General features: G+C 41.1%; 1 protein-coding gene across 1 annotated transcript in view; it reads left to right on the top strand.

Moving 5' to 3' along the window:
- CACNG8 (calcium voltage-gated channel auxiliary subunit gamma 8) overlaps positions 1-15,609 on the top strand; it is a 175,084-nt gene that overhangs the window by 43,068 nt on the left and 116,407 nt on the right. The window lies entirely within an intron of this gene.

The following is a 15,609-nucleotide window of genomic DNA, read 5'->3' as shown; positions in this document are numbered from 1 at the left end:
GACTTTGCCGAAAGTCGGCGATTTTTGAATTTGACCGATCCGTTTCGCTCAACCCTAATGTTGAGTATTGGCACACTCAGATGGACCTCAGTTTGTTGTAAAACAATTTCCTATTATCCCTTAGAAAAATTAAAAATTTAAGGCTAAAACATCATTTTAGTGGTAAAAATGTAATTAATTCTTTCTTAACCGCTCAATGGTATAAAATTCTATGAGGCACATGTAGTGTCAATATGATCCATCCGCCCCTAGATGAATTCATTGGGGAGTGTAGTTTGTAAAATCAGTTCACATATGGGAGGTTTCTGTTGTTCTGGCACCTCAGGGGCTCTGCCAATGTGACATGGCACCCTCAAACCACTCCAGGAAATATTTACTCCAATATGGCGCCTCTACCCTTCTGAGTTTTGCACTGTGCCTCAAAAGTAGTATTCCCCCCACATATGGGGTATTGGCGTACTCAGGAGAAATTGCTCAATAAATTGTATAGTGCAATTTGTCCTATTACCCTTATGAAAATGCAAAATGTGGGGCCATAATAACATTTCTGTGTGGAAAATATGATTTTTTTATTTTCATAGCTCAACATTGTAAACTTCTGTGAAGCACGTGGGGGTTCAAGGTGCTCCCCACACATCTTAATACATTCCTTAAGGGGTCTAGTTTCCAAAATGTTGTCACATGTGGGGTATTTTCACTGTTTAGGCACATCAGGGGCTTTACTAAATCAACATGGCATCCACTAATTGTTACAACAAATTTTGCTTTCAAAAAGTCAAATGGCGCTCCTTCCCTTCCGAGCTCTGCCGTGTGCACAGTATTTTTATCCCTCATATGGGGTATCTGCATTGCTCAGGAGAAATTACACAACAAATGTTGGGGTCGATTTTTTCTTGCTACCCTTGTCAAAATAAAACATTTGGATCTGAAATAAATATTTTGTGAAAAAAGTTTAATGTTCTTTTTTTCCACGTTCCAAAAAACCATGGATCCTTGGAAACGTTCCAGAGTTATTACCTCATAAAATGACAGTGGTCAAAATTGTAAAAATTGGCCTGGTTATTAATGTGCAAACCACCTTCAAGGGCAAAGGGGTTAAAACTAAGTCAGTGAGGAGCGGAGCTTTTTGAGGTTCTCTGTGGCCAAGTTTAGATACAGGTCTCTAATCAGCCAGTAATTGCACCTGACAGTGATTGTGATACACATTGTATGTATTTCAGATATCTCCTGAAAGCAAGTCAGGCTTTTATTCTTTAGGAAATCCTTGTTTCAGACTGATGTCTTCATCTACAGGGGAACTGCTGGCTTAAGTCCAGAATCAGATAAAGTCATGTATTGCAATACACATGACCCTCAGGCTGAAGCAAGTAAAAGAACCTCAATTGGTAACTCAGTGTGTGGAAAATACACCTTTTAGTTCACACTAGTGATGAGCGAGTGTACTCGTTGCTCGGGTTTTCCCGAGCACGCTTGGGTGGCCTCCAAGTATTTATGACTGCTCGGAGATTTAGTTTTCAACTGGGCAGCTGAATGATTTACAGCTATTAGCCAGCTATATTACATGTGGGGATTCCCTAGCAACCAGGCAACCCCCACATGTACTCAGCCTGGCTAGTAGCTGTAAATCATTCAGCTGCCATGATGAAAACTAAATCTCCGAGCAGTCATAAATACTGGGAGGTCACCCGAGCGTGCTCGGGAAAACCTGACCGACGAGTATACTCGCTCATCACTAGTTCACACAAATTGCCTATAAGGCTGTCATTCTTAGGAAGAGTATATTCTCCCAGTTTCTTCAATCTGATTTTTTGTACCAGAATTAGCTTTTGACCTGCATTGTGTTCTCGGTAACTGTACAAAAGAGTTTTAATAATTCCTTTAATGTGAAGATTTTATAGTGGCATAGTGGACCTGTGCAAACTATATAGCACAGAAAATCATTTGATTCCTATTTGATTGGTCAGGTCAGACAGTTAGCATGCCAAAAGAACATCTGAGTCAAGCCTGAGAACACTTCGGGTTTGGTTCCCCGAGTGGGTTAGGATGCGTAAAGCACTGGTCTGCGGGGTTGTAGTGGTACACTGTCCGATGAGTAAAAGAAGTCTCTTACCAATTGCATGATTCCTGAGCATTTTAGTACTAGATATACACTATATACACTTCAGCTTAACTATTTTCCTAGTTAGAGTATATTATTTAGTGATACCTAGAAATCCACAGAAGCAAATATACCAACATCTTTATTACTTCTTGATCAGGCAATTTTTCATTTTTACACTTTCATACTTACACACGTTTTTTCCCTCTCCTTCTTCTAAGAGCCAAGACTTTTTAATTTTTCTAGCATCATAGTCAGATGAGGACTTCTTTTTTGCTAGACAAGTTGTAGTTTTAAATGACACCATTTTATTCACTGGAAAATGCAACAAAAATATTCCAAATACAGTGACATTGGGCACAAATTTCAATTCCACCATCATTTTTTAAATAATTTTGGGGGGTTTTGCTTTTATGGTGTTTATTGTGGTGTAAAAGTAATGTGGCAATATGATTCTGCAGGTCATTTTAAATATGGAGATATCATTAGAGTATACATTTTTTAAATGGTGAAAAAGTGTTGAAAAAAGTGAGCTTGTTTCACCATATTTCAACATCTGTAACATTTTTTACATCTTTGGATCAGTACGGTGGCTTGTTTTTTGATTAACACAGTTACATTTTTATTGATATGATTTTATGGTAGATATGTTTTTATAGCTTCCTGTTGTTCATTAATAGTGTTGCCGCCACTGAAAAAGCGCAATTCTAGCATCTCATTTTGTTTATTCTTTACAGTCATATCACATACTGTATGTAAATTTTTTAGTTTTTAATTTTAGTTTTTTTAATAGAGGAAATGTTAAAGCTCTCACGCAATGAGCAGTGCTGTAAATGAGGTCACCAGAGTTCATCAGATTTGAACTCTGGTGAACTTTCTCATGGCAGCTCAGCGCTACACACTGCAGGAGCGATTATATTACGCTCCTATATCACAGTGAGCTGGCTGCAGGGCCGGACTGGCCATCTGACAATTCTGGCAAATGCCAGAAGGGCTTGTCTGGTCATGGGCTGCCTTGTCTGCAATGTTGTTAACAGAATCTGTTTTCTCAAGACCCCCGTACTGCTAAGAGTTGTGTCGGAACACAAAGTCACTGACTCCGTCTCTTACCCCAGCAGCCACGGATATCATTGGAAATATTGGTATTGTAGTAAATCGTGCTTTCCTCCATCCAGGGTAATATTAGTAATATATCCCATCTGGTGCTCGGGGGACGGGGACAGCATGGGCCTTGGTGATTTCAAATTCCAGGACTGAATATCAGCCCCAGTCCATACCTGGCTGGCTGGCATGGATAGCAGTCGTATCACTGATATGACCGCTATCCAAATCATCCGGATCTTCGTGAGACAGTCTTAGTTATCTTCATTTCGGACAGGTGAGAGATATGGTTGTTTATTTTTTTTCTGTTTTTTTCAGGGGACATGGGCTTCAATGGATTAGGTGCAAAGGTGAGTATTGTGGTTGTTTATTATTTTGTTTTTCCAGGGGACATAGGCTTCAATAGATTAGTTGTTGAGGTGAGTATAACTGTGCCTTTTTATTTTTATTTCAAATAAAAGAGCCTGTGTAATTATTTCAATTAAATAATTTTATTCTGGCTGTGTCTTTTTTGCAATCTGACTATGGGGATAGTAATGGGGCATCTTATAGAAGTATCTCAGGTACTAACCATTGGACTTGATGTCAGCGGCCATAAAACAGCTGATATCAACCCCACAATTATTACTCCATTTTCCACAGCACCAGTGCAAGTGGGAAGAGCTGGGCAAAGAGCCAGAATTGGCGCATCTAATAGATACTCATTTTCTGGGGTGGCTGTGGGCTGCTATTTTTAGGCTGTGGAGGCAAATTATCCATGGCCCCTTACCAGTTTGATAATAACAACCCCCAGCTGTTTTCTTTAGCTTGGCTGGCTGTCAAAAATGGTGGTACCCATACTGTTTTTTTAATTTTTTATTTAAATAATTAAGAAAAACGGTGTGGGACCCCTCTATTCTTGAAAACCAGCCATGATAAACCTGACAGCTCAGGTTTGCAGGTTTGTCAGTTTTGCCTGCGCTGGTTACCAAAACTAGAAGAGACCCCGTGCCATTTTTTTTAAAATGTATTTATTTATAGCACAAGCATCGACTGATGAATACACCCATCAGTGGCGCCTGCTCTCACTGTTATCAGCAACAGCAGGCATAGGCAGATGAGAGTAGTACTTTCTCATCAGCAGACACCTGTGACCAGTTGTAACCTTTTTGCTGGCTCATGCTATCTTCTGACAGCATGGGAACCATAGCTCCCCGACTGGTGATAATGATCTTACATGCAGATGACAGTGTGCCAAACAACGGATTTCCGGGCCCCCAATCATCTGAATGGGATCCGGGTCCTGTTCTGGTACCCGAAACAAACTTTTTACATGTTCCCCTGAATTCACCAGACTCGAACATCCATGGGTTCACCTATCACTACTTATCACATTTACTTTAAAGGGAACCTGTTTCAAGGTTTCTCCAACATGAGATAAGGCCACCACCTTTCATCCCTGTTATATTGCATTCTAATATGCTATATATATGCCCCCAATCCACCCTGCAAGACAGGAAAAAAAGCTTTTATTATACGCACCTACGGGGTGTTTCGGTCCTATGGACGTCCCTGGTCTTGATCCGGCCCCTCCTCTCTTACAGCAATCCCTGTCCTCCTGCACTGCTTTGAGTAGATGACATGTCCTATGTCATCCACCCAGTGTCCATCATCGCACTCCTGCACAGGCGTACTTCAGTGGAAAAAGCCAAAGAGCTCCAGTGCATGTGCACTACAGTACTTTACTTTGCCCTCCACAAAACAGAAAGAAGTATGCCTGGACCGGAGTGTGATGCTGAACACTGTGTGGATGACATAGGATGTATCATCCACATGAAGCAGTGCAGGAGGACACCGATCGAAAGAAGAAAGGAGGCATTGGATAAAGACCAGCGATGCCCATCGAACTGGACCATCCTGTAGGTGAGTATGATAAAAAGGTATTTTTCTTTTCTTGCAGGCCAGATTGGGGGCTTATATATAGCATATTAGAATGCTATATATGAGAGCTAACAGTTACTGGCCTTACCTCATATGGGACAGACCTAGTGACATGTTCTGTATAATATCTCAGTCTCCTATGAAGGCTAGCCTTAGGATGATTTTCACAAGATCACCATCATGGCAGGTACAGGGTATTTAGCAGGCTAGGTGGATGGATGCTCATGCTTTACATGCCGCTCTCAGAAATTGCAACATTTAACCGCTTTCTGACATCGAACGTACTATCCCGTCGAGGTGGGGTGGGCCAGTATGACCACCGATGGGATAGTACATCCAGCGCGATCGGCCGCGCTCACGGGGGGAGCGCGGCCGATCGTGGCCGGGTGTCAGCTGACTGTCACAGCTAACATCTGGCACTATGTGTCAGGAGCGGTCATGGACCGGCCCCGGCACATTAACCCCTGGCACACTGCGATCACACATGATCGCAGTGTTCCGGCGGTATAGGGAAGCATCGAGCAGGGAGGGGGCTCCTTGTGGGCTTCCCTCAGACCCCCGGAGCAACGCGATGTGATTGCGTTGCTCCGAGCATCTCTTACCTCCTATCCCTGCAGGCCCCAGATCCAAAATGGCCACGGGGCTGCATCCGGGTCCTGCAGGGACTACTTCCGGGTCCAGAGCAGGCGCTGGTAAGCCTGCAGCGCTGTAAGTCAGATCGCTGATCTGACAGTGTGCTGTGCAAACTGTCAGATCAGCGATCTGTGATGTCCCCCCCGGGACAAGGTAAAAAAGTAAAAAAAAAAATTCAACATGTGAAAAAAAAAAAAAAAATTCCTAAATAAAGAAAAAAAAATATTCCCATAAATACATTTCTTTATCTAAATAAATAAAAAAAAACAATAAAAGTAAACATGTTTAGTATCGCCATGTCTGTAACGACCCGACCTATAAAACTGTCCCACTAGTTAACCCCTTCAGTGAAAACCGTAAGAAAAAAAAAAAACGAGGCAAAAAAGAAAAAGCTTTATTATCATACCGCCGAACAAAAAGTGGAATAACACGCGATCAAAAAGACGGATATAAATAACCATGGTACCGCTGAAAACTTCATCTTATCCCACAAAAATCGAGCTGCCATACAGCATCATAAGCAAAAAAAAAAAAAAGTTATACAGGTAGTTCTCAGAATAAAGCGCTGCCAAAATATTTATTTTTTAATACAAGCGCCAAAACATAAAAAAATGATATAAATGAGATATCGCTGTAATCGTACTGACCCGAAGAATAAAACTGCTTTATCAATTTTAGCAAACGTGGAACGGTATAAACGCCTCCCCCAAAAGAAATTCATGAATAGCTGGTTTTTGGTCATTCTGCCTCACAAAAATCGGAATAAAAAGCGATCAAAAACTGTCACGTGTCCGAAAATGTTACCAATAAAAACGACAACTCGTCCCGCAAAAAACAAGACCTCACATGACTCTGTGGACCAAAATATGGAAAAATTATAGGTCTCAAAATGTGGAGACGCAAAAACTTTTTTGCTATAACAAGCGTCTTTTAGTGTGTGACAGCTGCCAATCATAAAAATCCGCTATAAAAATGCAATAAAAGTAAATCAAACTTCCCTTCATCACCCCCTTAGTTAGGGAAAAATAATAAAATTAAAAAAATGTATTTATTTCCATTTTCCCATTAGGGTTAGGTTTAGGGCTAGGGTTAGGGCTAGAGTTAGGGTTAGGGCTAGGGTTAGGGTTAGGGTTAGGGCTAGGGTTAGGGCTAGGGTTAGGGCTAGGGTTAGGGTTAGGGCTAGGGTTAGGGCTTGGGTTAAGGGCTAGGGTTAGGGTTGGGGCTAGGGTTGGAGCTAAAGTTAGGGTTAGGGTTGGGGCTAAATTTGGGGTTAGGGTTGGGGCTAAAGTTAGGGTTAGGGATGGGGCTAAAGTTAGAGTTAGGGTTTGGATTAAATTTGCGGTTGGGATTAGGGTTGGGATTAGAGTTAGGGGTGTGTCAGGGTTAGGGGTGTGGTTAGGGTTACCGTTGGGATTAGGGTTAGGGATGTGTTTGCATTAGGGTTTCAGATAGAATTGGGGAGTTTCCACTGTTCAGGCACATCAGGGGCTCTCCAAATGCGACATGGCATCCGATCTCAATTCCAGCCAATTCTGCGTTGAAAAAGTAAAACAGTGCTCCTTCCCTTCCGAGCTCTCCCGTGCGCCCAAACAGGGGTTTACCCCAACATATGGGGTATCCACGTACTCGGGACAAATTGTCCAACAACTTTTGGGGTCCAAGTTATCTTGTTATCCTTGGGAAAATAAAAATTTGGGGGGCTAAAAATCATTTTTGTGGAAAAAAAAGGATTTTATATTTTCACGGCTCTGCGTTATAAGCTGTAGTGAAACACTTGGGGGTTCAAAGTTCTCACAACACATCTAGATTAGTTCCTTGGGAGGTCTAGTTTCCAATATGGGGGTCACTTGTGGGGGTTTCTACTGTTTGGATACATCATGGGCTCTGCAAATGCAACGTGACGCCTGCAGACCAATCCATCTAAGTCTGCATTCCAAATGGCGCTCCTTCCCTTCCGAGCTCTGCCATGCGCCCAAACAGTGGTTCCCCCCACATATGGGGTATCAGCGTACTCAGGACAAATTGGCCAACAACTTTTGGGGTCCAATTTCTCCTGATACCCTTGGGAAAATACAAAACTGGGGGCTAAAAAAATCATTTTTGTGAAAAAAAAATTATTTTCACGGCTCTGCGTTATAAACTGTAGTGAAACACTTGGGGGTTCAAAGCTCTCAAATCACATCTAGATAAGTTCCTTAGGGGGTCTACTTTCCAAAATGGTGTCGCTTGTGGGGGGTTATAATGTTTAGGCACATCAGGGGCTCTCTAAACGCGACATGGTGTCCCATCTCAATTCCAGTCAATTTTGCTTTGAAAAGTCAAACGGCGCTCCTTCCTTTCTGAGCTCTGCCATGCTCCCAAACAGTCATTTACCCCCACATATAGGGTATCAGCATACTCAGGACAAATTGCACAACAACTTTTGGGGTCCAATTTCTTCTCTTACCCTTGGTAAAAGAAAAAATTTCGGGGCGAAAAAATCATTTTTGTGAAAAAATATGATTTTTTCTTTTTACGGCTCTGCATTATAAACTTCTGTGAAGCACTTGTTGGGTTAAAGTGCTCACCACACATCTAGATAAGTTCCTTAGGGGGTCTACTTTCCAAAATGGTGTCACTTTTGGGGGGTTTCAATGTTTAGGCACATCAGGGGCTCTACAAATGCAACATGGCGTCCCATCTCAATTCCAGTCAATTTTGCATTGAAAAGTAAAATGGCGCTCCTTCCCTTCCGAGCTCTGCTATGCGCACAAACAGTGGTTTACCCCCACATAAGGGTATCGTCGTACTCAAGACAAATTGCACAACAACTGTTGTGGTCTAATTTCTTCCCTTACCCTTGGGAAAATAAAACATTGGGGGCAAAAAGATCATTTTTGTGAAAAAATATGATTTTTTATTTTTACGGCTCTGCATTATAAACTTCCGTGAAGCACTTGTTGGGTCAAAGTGCTCACTACACATCTAGATAAATTCCTTAAGCGGTCTACTTTCCAAAATGGTGTCACTTGTGGGGGGTTTCAATGTTTACGCACATCAGGGGCTCTCCAAATGCAACATGGCGTCCCATCTCAATTCCAGTCAATTTTGCATAGAAAAGTCAAATTGCGCTCCTTCCCTTCCGAGTTCTGCCATGCGCCCAAACAGTGGTTAAACCCGCATATGGGGTATCAGCGTACTCAGAACAAATTTCACAACAATTTTTGTGGTCCAATTTCTTCTCTTACCCTTGGAAAAATAAAAAAATTGGGGGCGAAAAGATCATTTTTGTGAAAAAATATGATTTTTTATTTTTTACGGCTCTGCATTATAAACGTCTGTGAAGTACTTGGTTCGTCAAAGTGCTCACCACACATCTAGATAAGTTCCTTAGGGGGTCTACTTTCCAAAATGGTGTCATTTGAGGGGGGTTTCAATGTTTAGGCACATCAGGGGCTCTCCAACGCAACATGGCGTCCCATCTCAATTCCAGTCAATTTTGCATTGAAAAGTCAAATGGCGTTCCTTCCCTTCCGAGCTCTGCCATGCGCCCAAACAGTGGTTTACCCCCACATATGGGGTATGGAGGTACTCAGGACAAATTGTACAACAACTTTTGCGGTCCATTTTCTCCTGTTACCCTTGGTAAAATAAAACAAATTGGAGCTGAAATAAATTTTGTGTGAAAAAAAAAAGTTATTTAAACATTCCAAAAATTCCTGTGAAACACCTGAAGGGTTAATAAACTTCTTGAATGTGGTTTTGAGCACATTCAGGGGTGCAGTTTTTAGAATGGTGTCACACTTGGGTATATTCTATCATATAGACCCCTCAAAATGACTTCAAATGAGATGTGGTCCCTAAAAAAAATGGTGAAATGAGAAATTTCTGGTCAACTTTTAACCCTTATAACTCCCTAACAAAAAAAAAATTTGTAAAAACAATGTCACTGGCGCTCAGCACTGATGCCCACCAAGTGAGTGGGAAAGACTGGTAAAATCACCCAGCTGCTGGTATCCTCAGAAATTGTGCCAATTCTGTAAGGACCTATAAATATACTAAAAACTGATACCGCGCTCGGGTGATTATGGTGATCTATCCCTGTTTCAGGGGTACGATAGACCTGAGTGTACTGGTGGATGGTGAACAAGATACACTAGAAATTTCTAGTGTGTCTTGTTCACCATCCACCAGTACACTCAGGTCTATCGTACCCCTGAAACAGGGATAGATCACCATAATCACCCGAGTGCGGTATCAGTTTTTAGTAAAAAAACAATTTGGTTCCAAAATTGTGCTGATGTAAAGTAGACATGTGGGAAATGTTACTTATTAAGTATTTTGTGTGACATATCTCTGTGATTTAAGGGCATAAAAATTCAAATTTGAAAAATTGCAAAATTTTCTAAATTTTTGCCAAATTTCCATTTTTTTCACAAATAAACGCAGGTAATATCAAAGAAATTTTACCACTATCATGAAGTACAATATGTCACGAGAAAACAATGTCAGAATCACCAGGATCCGTTTAAGCATTTCAAAGTTATAACCTCATAAAGGGACAGTGGTCAGAATTGTAAAAATTGGCCTGGTCATTAACGTGCAAACCACCCTTGGGGGTAAAGGGGTTAAAGGGTTAATAGCAGTGGTTGGATGCTGAGTATTCTTAAGCAGCTTTGTAGCTGACATAAAGCATATCAGTACATTCTATTTTTTGGAAGAGGTTTTAAAACACTTAGATAGTATGTGATAGAAGCTTTGTCCATTTTGTTATGGGTAGCGTAGCTTCCTTCTTTTGATATAGGTCATCTTAGAAGTGCAACGTAATGCTACATGACAATTAGGAAACCATGAGATGCCATAGCAATATAACTCTGCTGATATGAATCAAATCCGATTGTTATACAATGATGAGATCTGACTTTATTTATGGTGATGCTAGTATAGTTTTGCATTCTGTAATGTCACAATATGAGGTGCCTGTTTGCAATCAGCAGCATGACAACCGTACTCATGGCTGATACATCTGTAACTGAGCCCTTAGGCCATGGGGATTCTCCATGTTACCTATCAATGTATGTATGATTGGTATTCTTCTTGGTGCTCTTTGATCCTTGTGTTATGCATCACTCCCTTGGGCACTGGATTAGGCAGAACACAGTGTATCAGTATACGCTAGATTGCCCCTTCATGAGGCATTTAGGCATATCTACTGGTTATATGATAGATGTCTGATAGGTTTGTTGCGAAGGGCAAGAAGTGGATAGATATTGGCACACGAGACTTTCTCTGTTACAGTTTTTTTTTAAATTTTATTCAATTTTATAGCGCCATTAATTCCACAGCACTTTACAGAAATTATCGGAACTGTCCCATTGGGGATCACAATCTAGATTCCCTATTAGTATGTCTTTGGAGTGTCAGGTAAAACCGGAGCACCCAGAGCTAACCTGGGGAGAACATACAAACTCCTTGCAGATGTTGTCCTTGGTGGGATTTGAACCCAGGATCCCAATGCTGCTAGGTAACAGTGTTAACCACTGAGTCAGCATAATTCCGATACACGACAATGGAGATAGCCGCCCTCATGTGCAGTCACTTTCTCTCCCCCTCTCTAGATTCAAGTAAGCAGTGCTCCCACCCATACAGTAGTTATACCAGACACTACATATTTATCTATTCAGACTACTCCTTGGTTTTGTTGTGCCATTTGAGATTGGTGCTAAATGACAACCAGTACAATTTTGCTCTCTTGCTCTGAATCAACATTTTTTGTAGTTTTATTGTTCATTTTTCAATTTTTATTTATGTAAAACAAAAGTATATTGTACACCATTTCAAAAGAAAAAAGAAGACAGCACCGCCAATACCGCTGGGCCTATATCTGTCAGGTGTACAGTTCAATAACACGCTATACCTTAAGATCTCAGGTGCTCCTCCAGAAGAAACATGTTGATCCACTCCATGGTTGTAGAAGAAAAGGGATAGCACTCACCGATCTTCAAAGTTCCATACTTTATTAAATCTCAGTTAAAATATCATGGCCGGGAGACTGAGGATAGGTGCATGCGATAGCAAGTGCTGACGACGGCCGTTTCGCGCTGAACCAGCGCTTCCACGGGTTGAACTAAAATTTAATAAAAGATGGAACTTTGAAGATCGGTGAGTGCTATCCCTTTTCTTCTATAACCGACAAGTATATTGTACCTTCAGGTGTGTTTTACTTTAAAGTATTTTTTTCAGTATTGAAAACGGCACAGGAGCCATTGACAGTTGCAAGAAAAGGGAAATTAATCTTTTGGAATTATCAGTATATTAGTAACATGCAATGATTGTCATCCAAGTCACAAATGTAGATGAACACAATGTAAAAAATAAAAAATAAACAGTTGTACTGTTTGTGTTTATTATTGAGCACATTGATAAAACATTTGCAGAGCAGGGAGAAAAAGTAAGTGAACTCTTGATCTTATTAACCTTTAAATTGCACTTTATTAACAGTCACTGACCTCCAACAAACATTTTCTGTAGCTTCAGTCAAGATTTGTACATTGAGCAGGAACAAGAGTTTCTGTTACTCAATATTTCCTGGATGTGTTAAGTACACAGGGCTCTTCAGATCATACCACAGAGTCCGAATAGGGTTAGGGTCAGCACTCCGATTTGGCCATTCAACAACACAAATTGTCTTTTCCAATAATGCTTCTTAAATGATTACATATTGTTTCAGCCCAGAGGTAGAAACACAGCTCCAGCACAGCTCAAACCATGATGCTTCTGCTCCATGCTCTAGTTAGGCCTGGTTCTGACCAGCAATATTCTGATTTTCCTCCAGAAAACTTGGACGATATTCACCTGTATGTGTGTCAGGTTTTTTTACATCTGTTTTTATACACCTGTAAGCTGTGTATCGGGCTGGGCTCTGAGGATACAGCAAAGTCATGAATGAGGAAAGCGACTTTAACAACAGTTCATTCACAGAAAGTATTTTACATGAGTGTATGGATGAACGTAACCGTTCCATCGTTTTTTCGTTTTCATTTTTTGCTCCCCTTCTCCCCAGAGCCATAACTTTTTTATTTTTTGGTCAATTTGGCCATGTGAGGGCTTGTTTTTTCTGCAGGACTAGTTGTACTTTTGAACGACACCATTAGTTTTAACATATCATGTACTGGATAACGGGCTTATTTGTTGCACACCGAGCTAACGTTTTTATTGATACCATTTTGATGTAGATATGATCTTTTCATTGCCCGTTATTGCATTTTATTACAGTGCTGGGGAGCAAAAAACCTGTCAGTCTGACGTTTTTAATTTTTTTCTCCATACGCTGTTTGGCGATCAGGCTACTTCTTTTTTTATGTTGATAGATTGGGGCGATTCTGAATTCTGCGAAACCAAATATGTGTATAATTGATTATTTTTAATGGTTTTATTTTGAATGGGGCGAATGGCGAGGTGAACGTTTATTTTTTACAATTTTTTAAATATTTTTTAAAACTTTTCGTTTTACTTTTTGCATGCTTCAATAGTTTCCATGGGAGACTATAAGCTGCTCTAGTTCAATTGACCATGCTATACACAGGCGATGATCAGAAATAGCAGAAATGTTCACTTACTGTGAGTGCTGACCACCAGGCGGCGCTCATAAAAAAGACAACCATAGAGGTCTGCTGGAGACCTCTGGTTGTCATGCCGACTCATCGACTACCGATCATGTGACGAGGTCACCGATAGGTGTGATTTACGATGCGCTTCTGGTAAGCTCGAATTAAATGCCCCTGTCAGAGATTGACAGCGGCATTTAACTAGTTAACAGCCAACGCGATTCCACCCATGGCTTTTGCAGGCATATATCAGCTGTATATATCAGCTGACATGTGACTTGAAAGGGGTGGGCACAGTGCCAGAGTCTGCACCAAACAGGGGGAGTCTGACATTGGCATACTATTACGCCCGATGTCGGAAAGGTGTTAAGATCCGGAATAAGTTGAATGGGTGTATAGTCCAGGCTCACCTGCGGTACAGGACAACAGCTTATAATCTTACAATGAATTAACTCTATTCCCCAACCAAATATTCCCCATCCTCAATAGGATTACAGTGAACACTGAAAAATGGTCCTTCTCCAGCTACACTGAGGATCACTGACCAAATAACCCAATGTAGCAGCTGCTTAACTGTAAATGAAGTTTGAAGAACTTAAGCAAATATCATGTAACTATAATGTTCCTCAGAAGCTACCTCCTGGGCAAATTCAAGCACGATTCGTAGTGCGTTGCGTGTCTTATCAGCACCTAAGAGTGAATGGGAACTTTATGGCAAACACAATTCTTTAATTACAAAGAAACTGGTGACGTAGCAGCAAAATCAAAGGTCCTGGACTCTGATCTTGACAGCAAGATGAGGTGTGTGTACGGTTACCCACTGTAGTGGTGCAGTGGGCCTTGGTTTTCTTACTGACCCAGGTCTACACGATTGATGCATGTGGACAGATAAGGACCCCCTCTAGCAGACTAGCGGTATAGCTTCTGGCTGTGAATTGACCCCCAAGCGATGTCCAGCAGTGTTCTAGCTAGTTTCCATCCTTTTCCCATCTTTCAAATAGCTGGTCACTGGTTGGATCAGTGTCACTCCAACGTGGCGCTGGTCTTGGTGGGACAATTCTATACATGGATGTCGCTGGATCTCTCTCTGGCACCTGATCTCTCTGTCCTTAGAGTAACTCCAGACTGCACACAAAATGGCCGCATCTTCCCGTCCAGTGTTTCACATCCACCTCAGCTTGTAGTTCCACCTCTGTCCTTCTGTATGTTTTTGCCACAGTACACTTATGTAGTGCAGTCTGTCAGTTGTGCTAAGGAAACAGCGTCATCTTGTGCCCAAATCATGGTATTTCCGCAGATGTAAAGCAGTCAATACTGACAGCAAGCAGGTGGTTACGCTTATTTACCACGGGTATGAGGACACAGATAGGCACATCCACACCATGCTCGTAAGCCTCGTGCTGCACTGAATATACAGGGCTTACCATCTGCCTCTTTAGTCAGGTATATATCTCTGGTCACGGACAATGGGGGCTGATTCACCATCTAACACATAAACAGTTTAAAATGCATAAGACCATACACAACTTTCTATGTTAATTGCAATGTATCAGTAAAAATCAGATGCAATATGAATGATCCATATTGTGCCCAATTTTTTTTCTGTGCACCCAGTGACTTGAATAAACAAGTGTTTTCTAAAATACAAAATAGGGCATGCAATTTATTTTCACATGTACATTAGTACTTTATGCCAGAAATGTTACCCAGCATGCTCGGAGGCGCACACCAGTTATAAGATGCACTAAATTCATTAAGTAGAGTGCACCCATTAATAAATAAGGAACATCTTGTTCCTTCACACCCATCATTAAAACTGGCATTAAAAAAACGTCAGTCTTAATGAATTTGGGCCATAGTGTTCATGTGTATTTTCCTCCAAATTTAATGTTATGTTTTTGTGCTAAGAATGTTCACTATTATTGCATTTGTCCGCGAGTAAGCTGTAATCACCTCTCACAGCACATTATTGAAAGCCATAATTTGCTCTAAACACACACATATGGTGCAAAGCAAGCTCACTAAATAGTAGGTGTTGACTGAGCCGCACCGATGACTGGGAGAAAGCAGCTGCAGGGAGAATAAAACTTCATTTCCTCCCTGTAGCCGCTGCTCTAGTCAAGCAGCCAGGCTTGATTTAAATGCTAGTTACTGGCAGATTGTCACTGTAACTGCAGGGAAAAGAACATTTCAGGAGATGGCAGTTAAAGATGAAATTAATGTTTGTACGTTTACTTATATTTGTATGTTCTCAGCATAGAAATATAGATG

The sequence above is a fragment of the Ranitomeya variabilis genome, chromosome 4, assembly GCF_051348905.1.
Source record: "Ranitomeya variabilis isolate aRanVar5 chromosome 4, aRanVar5.hap1, whole genome shotgun sequence".
NCBI lineage: Eukaryota > Metazoa > Chordata > Amphibia > Anura > Dendrobatidae > Ranitomeya > Ranitomeya variabilis.
The sequence above is the reverse complement of the archived record's forward strand: the minus strand, read 5'-3'. Positions and strand labels throughout refer to the sequence as shown.